Source organism: Mastomys coucha, unplaced genomic scaffold (assembly GCF_008632895.1).
Source record: "Mastomys coucha isolate ucsf_1 unplaced genomic scaffold, UCSF_Mcou_1 pScaffold18, whole genome shotgun sequence".
Lineage (NCBI taxonomy): Eukaryota > Metazoa > Chordata > Mammalia > Rodentia > Muridae > Mastomys > Mastomys coucha.
In genome coordinates this window covers 35,490,841-35,499,181 of record NW_022196900.1, presented here as the reverse complement: position 1 = coordinate 35,499,181, position 8,341 = coordinate 35,490,841, and positions in this window count along the sequence as shown.

Below are 8,341 nucleotides of genomic sequence, written 5' to 3'. Positions count from 1 at the left end.
AAGACTGTTAAATTGATTGTTGTTTTATATCAAACAACTTTTATAGTACTTATTTTATTGTTATAATATTTTATAAATTTTAAGGAATATGACAAAAAAGATATTGTTGGCATTGAAGGGGGGTCTATGGTAGGAGCAGTGGTACAAAAGGGGAACAAGAATGTAATTCAATTCTATTTAATTAAAATATGTTTTTAAATGTTAACAAATTCAGATAAATTGAAATCATGTAACTTTTCTCATTATAATGCAATAAAAGTTTAAAAAAATAAAATAAAATAAAAAAAAAGAAAACCCAACTTAGTGACAAAGACAGACATTACCTCAGAATAAAAGGCTAGAAAACAATTTTTCAAGCAAATAGTTGCAAGAAAAAAGCTGGAGTAGCCTTTCTAATATCGAATAAAATCAACTTTCAACCTAAAATGATCAAAAAAGATAAGGAAGGACATTTCATACTCATCAAAGGTATGATCTACGAAGATGAATTCTCAATTCTGAACCTCTATGATCCAAATGCAAGGGCATCTACATTAATAAAAGAAACTTCACTAAAGCTTAAAGCAAACATTGCACCTCATACAATAGTAGGAGGAGATTTTAACACCCCACTCTCTGCAATGGACATTTCATGGAAACAGAAAAGAAACAAAGACACAGTGAGACTAAATACCCATGGAAGGAGATGCAGAGACAAAGTGTGGAACAGAGACTGAAGCAAGGACAATCCAGAGACTGCTCCACCTGGGAATCATTCCCATAATTGTCTTAGTCAGGGTTTCTATTCCTGCACAAACATCATGGCCAAGAAGCAAGTTGGGGAGGAAATGGTTTATTGAGCTTACTTCCACATTGCTGTTTATCACCAAAGAAAGTCAGGACTGGAACTCAAGCAGGTCAGAAAGCAGTAGCTGATGCAGAGGCCATGGAGAGATGTTCCTTACTGGCTTGCTTCCCTTGGCTTGCTCAGCCTGCTCTCTTATAGAACCCAAGACTTCTAGCCCAGGGATGGCACCACCCACAAGGAGCCCTACCCCCTTGATAACTAATTGAGAAAATGCCCCATGGATCTCATGGAGGCACTTCCCCAACTGAAGCTCCCTTCTCTGTGATTACTCCAGCCTGTGTCAAGTTGGCACACAAAACCAGCCAGTACAATATTCAATCATAAAATCCAGACACTAATGTGGATGCAAGCATATGCTAGGTGACAGGAGCCTGATACAGCTGCCTCCTGAGAGACTCTGACAGTACCTAACTAATACAGAAGTAGAGACTCACAGCCATCCATTGGACTGAGCACAGGATCCCCAATGAAGGAACTAGAGAAAGGACTTAAGGAGCTGAAGGGTTTGCAGCCCCTTAGGACGAACAACAATATTGAAGTAACTAGTACCCTCAGAGCTCCCAGGAACTAAACCAACAACCAAAGAGTACTTATGTTGGGACTAATGGCTCCAGCAGCATATGTATTGCAGAGCATGTCCTAGTCAGTCATCAAGGGAAGGAGAAGCCCTTGGCCCTGTGAAGGTTCTATGCTCCAGTGTAGGAGAACGCCAGAGCTTGGAAGCGGGAAAGGATGGGTTGGTTAGCAGGGGAAGAGGGAACAAGGTCTTTTGGAGAGGAAACTGGGAAAGTAGATATAATATGACATGTAAATAAAAAATTTTTAATAAAAAAAGGTTTTGCAGGTATTGAAAGGGGTTCTCTGGGAGGAGTTGGGGTACAAAAGGGAAAGAAGAATGTGATGTAAGTCTATTTACTTAAAATATGTTTTTAAATGTTAACAAATTCAGATAAATTAAAATTATACATCTTTTCTCATCATGATACAAAAAAACTTAAATCAATTAGAAAAAAAACCAGCATTTCAAAAACCATTCTCAATTGTAAAAGAAGTTCAGAACGAATCACCATCCCTAATCTTAAGCTGTAGTACAGAGCAACAGTGATAAAAACCCACATGGTATTGGTACAGAGACAGACAAGTAGAACAATGGAATAGAACTGAGACCCATAAATGAACCCACACACCTATGGTCACTTCATCTTTGACAAAGGATCTAAAACCATTCAGTGGAAAAAAGACAGCATTTTCAATAACTGGTGCTGTCTCAACTGGCAGGTATAAGAATACAAATTGATCCATTCTTATCTCCTTGTACAAAGCTCAAGTCCAAGTGGATCAAGGACCTCCACATAAAACCAGACATACTAAAACTAATAGAAAAGAAAGTAGGGAAGAGCCTCGAGCACATGGGTACAGGGTAGAATTTCCTGAATAGAATACCAATAGCTTATGCTCTAAGATCAAGAATTGACAAATGGGACTTCATAAAATTATAAAGCTTCTGTAAGGCAAAAGACACTGTCAATAGGGCAAAATGGCAAACCAAAGACTGGGAAAAGATCTTTACCAACCCTATATCTGATAGAGGACTAATATCCAAAATATACAAAGAACTCAAGAAGTTAGACTCCAGAGAACCAAATAACCCTATTAAAAATGGGGTACATAGCTAGAGAATTCTCAACTGTGGAGTTTCAATGTTCTGAGAAGTACTTAAAGAAATGTTCAACATCATTAGTTATCAGGGAAATTCAAATCAAAACAACCCTGAGATTCTACATCATACCAGTCAGAATAGCAAAGATCAAAAACTCAGGTGACAGTAGATACTGTCAAGGTTGTAGAGAAACAGGAACACTCCTTCATTATTGGTGGGATTGCAAGATGGTACAAGCACTCTGGAAATCAGTCTGGGGATTCCTCAGAAAATTGGACAGAGTACTTCCTGAGGACCCAGCTATACCACTCCTGGGCATATACCCAGAAGATGCTCCAGCATATAACAAGGACATATGCTCCACTGTGTTCATAGCAGCCTTATTTATAATAGCCAGAAGCTGGAAAGAACCTAGATGTCCCTCAAAGGAGGAATGGATACATAAAATGTGGTACACTTACACAATGGAGTACTACTCAGCTATTAAAAACAATGGTTTTATGAAATTCACAGGCAAATGGGTGGAACTAAAAAAAATATCATCCTGAGTGAACTAACCCAGTCACAAAAGAACACATTTTAGCTAATTGGATATTAGCTAAAATGAAGCTCAGAATACCCATGATACAACTCCCAGACTATTTGAAACCCAAGAAGAAAGAAGATCACACCAAAGTGTGGAGGCTACAGTACTACTCAGTAGTGAGAAGAGGATAATCTCTAGAAAGTTGATGAAGAGAAGGATCTGGGAGGGAGAGAGGGGAAAAAGGGCAGTCAGTTCAGATATGGGAGGAGATAAGGGAGAAGTACAGACGGTCAGGAATTTGAACGTAGGTGTGTAGCAGTGGGGGGAGGGGAATCTTGGGGTAGCCACTAGAAAGTCCCAGATGCCAGGGACCCAAGAAGTTCCCAGGACCCAACAGGGAGGACTTTAGCTGAAATACCCAACAAAGATGAGGGAGAACCTCTAGAGACCATATCCAGTGGATAGACATGACTCCCAGTTGAGGGATGGAGCCAGCCACACACCACAAAAATATTAATGCAGAATTCTTCCTGACAAAAGAAAATGCAGGGACAAAGAAGATTAGAAACTGAAGGAAAGGCCATTGAGAGACTGTCCCACCTAGGGATCCATCTCATCTGGTGACATCAAACCCAGACAGTATTGTGGATGCCAAGAAGTGCTTACTGACAGGAGTCTGGTATAGCTCTCCCCTGAGAGGCTTTGTCAGAGCTGGACTAATACAGATGTGGATCTACACATTGAACTGAGTGTTGGGAGCCCATTGGGAAGTTAGGGCAAGGACCATAGAAGCTCAAGGGGTTTGCAACCTCATAGGAAGAACAACAATATCAACCAACCAGAGCCCCCATAGCTCCCATGGACTAAACCACCAACCAAACAGAGGTAACCATGGATCCAGCTGAACATGTAGTAGTGGATTGTCTTATCTCGCATCTCTGGGAGGGGAGCCCCTTGTTCCTGTGGAGGCTTGATGACCCTGGTTAGGGTAATACTAGGCCCCTGAGGCAGGAGTGGGTGGGCAGGTTGAGGAGTACCCTCATAGAGGCAGGAAGGATGGCATAGGGGATAGGAGACTTGTGGAGGGGAAACTGGGATTTAACATTTGAAATGGAAATAAATAAAATAACTAATAGAAAAATTTTAAAAGAATATTATTAAGGGCATGCTTTTGCAGGCAGCAGATAATAGCACCCAGAAATTGTGTCCAAATGCAAGTTGAAAAGGAATAACTATGTGTGTGTGTCTTCTCTGTAGATTCAAGGGAAGCTGGGTAGAGGCTGGTAGTGTGGCCTGTTCCCAGATCTAAGGCAGGGTCATAAAAATACACACAACTTTTATCCCACTGTGGTCAGATAAAATATAGTAAGTTATGTCAATTTTCTTATATTGGCTAAGACTTCTTTACTGTCCTAGTAAGTGATCAATTTTGAAGAAAGTCCATAGGTTGCAAAGAAGTATGTATATTCTATAGTGCTTGTCAGAAAGTTTTCCAAAGGTCTTTTATGCACACATGATTTATGATGTCAATTCACTCAAAATTTCCTGTGTTTAACTTTTGTTCAGATGACTTCCCATTGGTACTTAAATCAAATACTACTACTACTCTACTACTACTACTGCTACTACTACTATTACTACTGCTACTACTACTACTATTATTACTACTACTATGTAGGACTTAATCTGTGATTTTACATCAAGCACTATATCTTTTATAAATTACATAGAGCTCTATTGGGTGTGTACATGTTTAGAATTATCATACCCTCTTGGTAGGTACTTAATTTAATGAGGATATTATGACTTTCCTTATTTCTTCTGATTAATTTTATTTCAAAGTCTATTTAGCCTATCCCTAAATTTGCTTGTTTTCATATTTTTTGAAACCACATTTAAATATTTTTATTAGATATTTTCTTTATTTACATTTCAAATGTTCTCCCCTTTCTTGTGTTCTCCTCTGAAAAAAAAGAACCCTATTCCCTCCCCCCTCCTCCTGCTCACCAACAAACCCTCTACAACTTCCTTGCCCTGGCATTCCCCTACACTGGGTCATAGAACCTTCAAAGGACTAAGGGCCTCTCCTCCCATTGATGAACAACTAGGCCATCCTCTGCTACATATGCAGCTGGAGCCATGAATCCCACCATGTGTACTCTTTGGTTGGTGGTTTAGTCCCTGGGAGGTCTGAGGGTACTAGTTAGTTCATATTGTTGTCCCTCTTATGGGGTTGCAAACCCTTTCAGCTCCATGGGTCTTTTCTCTAGCTCCTTTTTTGTGAGACCCTGTACTCAGTCCAATGGATGGCTGTGAGCATCTACTTCTTTGTTAAGCACTGGCAGAGCCTCTTAGGAGACAGCTATATGAGGCTCCTGTTAGTTAGCACTTGCTGGAATCCACAATAGTGTCTGGGTTTGGTGACTGTATATAGGAAGGATTCCCAGATCGGGCAGTCTCTGGATTGTCCTTCTTTCAGTCTCTGTTCCACACTTTGTCTCTGCAACTCCTTCCATGGGTATTTTGTTCCCCCTTCTAAGAAGGTCTTCCTTCTTCTTGAGTTCCTTGTGGTTTGTGGATTGTTTCTTGGGTATTCCAAGTTTCTGGGATAATATCCATATATCAGTGAGTGCATAATATGTGTATTCTTTTGTGATTGGTTTACCTCGCTCAGGATTATATTCTCCAAATCCATTGATTTCCCTAAGAAATTAATAAATTCATTGTTTTCAATAGCTGATTAGTATTCCATTGTGTAACATACCACATTTTCTGTATCCATTCCTCTGTTGAGGGACATCTGGGTTCTTTCCAGCTTCTGACTATTATAATTAGGTTTGATATGAACATAGTGGAGCATGTATCCTTATTACATGTTGGGGAATCTTCTGGGTATATGCCCAAGAGTGGTATAGCTGGGTCCTCCAATAGTATTATGTCCAACTTTCTGAGGATCTGCCAGACTGATTTCCAGAGTGGTTGGACCAGCTTGCAATCCCATCCGCAATGAAGGAGTGTTTCTGTTTCTCTACAACCTTGAGAGCATCTGCTGTCATCTGAGTTTTTGATTTTTGCCATTCTGACTGGTGTGAGGTGGAATCTCAGGGTGGTTTTGATTTGCATTTCCCTGATAACTAAGGATGTTGACCATTTCTTTAGGTGCTTTTCAGACATTCAATATTCCTCAGGTGAAATTCTTTCTTTAAACCTTTACCTTTTTAATAGGGTTATTTGATACTCAGGAGGCTAACTTCTTGAGTTCTTTGTGTATATTGGATATTAGCCCTCTATTGCATGTAGGATTGGTAAAGATTTTTCTCCCCAATTTGTTAGTTGCTGTTTTGTCCTATTGACAGTATCTTTTGCCTTACAGAAGGTTTGAAATTTTATGAGGTCCCATTGTCAATTCTTGATCTTAGAGTATAAGCTGTTGATGTTCAGGAAAATTTCCCCTCTGCCCATGTGCTCAAGGTTCTTTCCCACTTTCTTTTCTGTTAGTTTCAGTTTATCTGGTTTTATGTGGAGGTCCACGTTCCACTTGGACTTTAGGATCCACTTTTTGTACAAGGAGATAAGAATGGATCAACTTGTATTCTTGTATATGCGAACTGACAGTTGAGACATCACATTTGTTGAAAATGCTGACTTTTTTCTACTGGATAGTTTTAACTCCTTTGTCAAAGATCAAGTGACCATAGGTTTGTGTGTTCACTTCTGGGTCTTCAATTCTATTCCCTTGAGATCAGTGATGTTGATTCCACCTGAAGTTCTTTCATTGTTTAGAATAGTTCTCAGTATTCAAGGTTATTTGTCATTCCAAATGAATTTGCATATTGCTCTTTCTAAGTCTGTGAAGAATTGAGTTGGAATTTTGAGGGGATTGCAGTAAATCTGTAGATAGCTTTCAGCAAGATGGCCAATTTACTATATTAACCCTGCCAATCCATGAGAATAAGAGATCTTACCATCTTCTGAGATCTTTTTCGATTTCTTTCTTCAGAGACTTGAAGATCTTGTCATACATATCTTTCACTTGCTTAGTTAGAGTCACACTAAGGAATTTTATATTATTTGTCATCACTGTGAAGGGTGTTGTTTCCTTGATTTCTTTCTCAGCTTGTTTCTATAGAGGAAGGCCACTAATTTGTTTGAGTTAATTTTATATCCAGCTACTTTGCTGAAGTTGTTTATCAGGTTTAGAAGTTGTCTAGTTGAATTTTTGGGGTCACTTAAGTATACTATCATATCATCGGCAAATAGTGATATTTTGACTACTTTCTTTCCAGTTTGTATCCATTTCATCTCCTTTTGTTGTCTAATTGCTCTGGCTAGGACTTAGAGTACTATATTGAATAAGTAGGGAGAGAGTGGGCAGTCTTGTCTAATCCCTGATTTTAGTGGGATTGCTTCACATTTCTCTCCATTTAGTTTGATGTTGGCTACTGGTTTTCTGTATATTGCTTTTACTGTGTTTAAGTATGGGCCTTGAATTCCTGATCTTTCCAAGACTTTGATCATGAAGGGATGTTGGATTTTGTCAAATGCTTTCTCAGCATCTAATGAAATGTTCATATGTTTTTTTTTCCTTTGAGTTTGTTTATATAGTGGATTAAGTTGATAGATTTCTGTATATTGAAACATCTCTGCATCCCTTGGATGAAGCCTACTTGTTCATGACAGATGATAGTTTTGATGTCTTCTTGGATTTGGTTTGTGAGAATTTCATTGAGTATTTTTACACTCATGTTCAAAAGGGAAATTGGTCTGAAGTTCTCTTTGTTGGGTCTTTGTGTGGTTTAGGTGTCAGTGTAATTGTGGCTTCATAGAACGAATTGGGTAGAGTACCTTCTGTTTCTATTTTCTGGAATAGTTTGAGGAGTATTGCTTTTAGGTCTTCTTTGAAGGTCTGATAAAACTCTGCAATAAACCAATCTGGTCCAGGGTGTTTTTTGGATGGGAGACTATAAATGACTGTTTCTATTTCATTAGCAGATATGTGACTGTTTAGATCATTTATCTGATCTTGATTTGACTTTGGTACCTGGTATTTATCTAGAAAATTGATCATTTCATCCAGGTTTTCCAGTTTTTCTGAGTATAGGCTTTTGTAGTAGGATCTAATGACTTTTTGAATTTCCTTGATTTCTGTCGTTATATCTCCCTTTTTATTTCTGATTTTGTTAATTAGGATACTGTCTCTGTGCCCTCTAGTTAGTTTGGCTAAAGGTTCATCTATTTTGTTGATTTTCTCAAAGAACCAGCTCCTGGATTGGTTGATTCTTTGTATAGTTCTTTTTTTTTTTTTTTT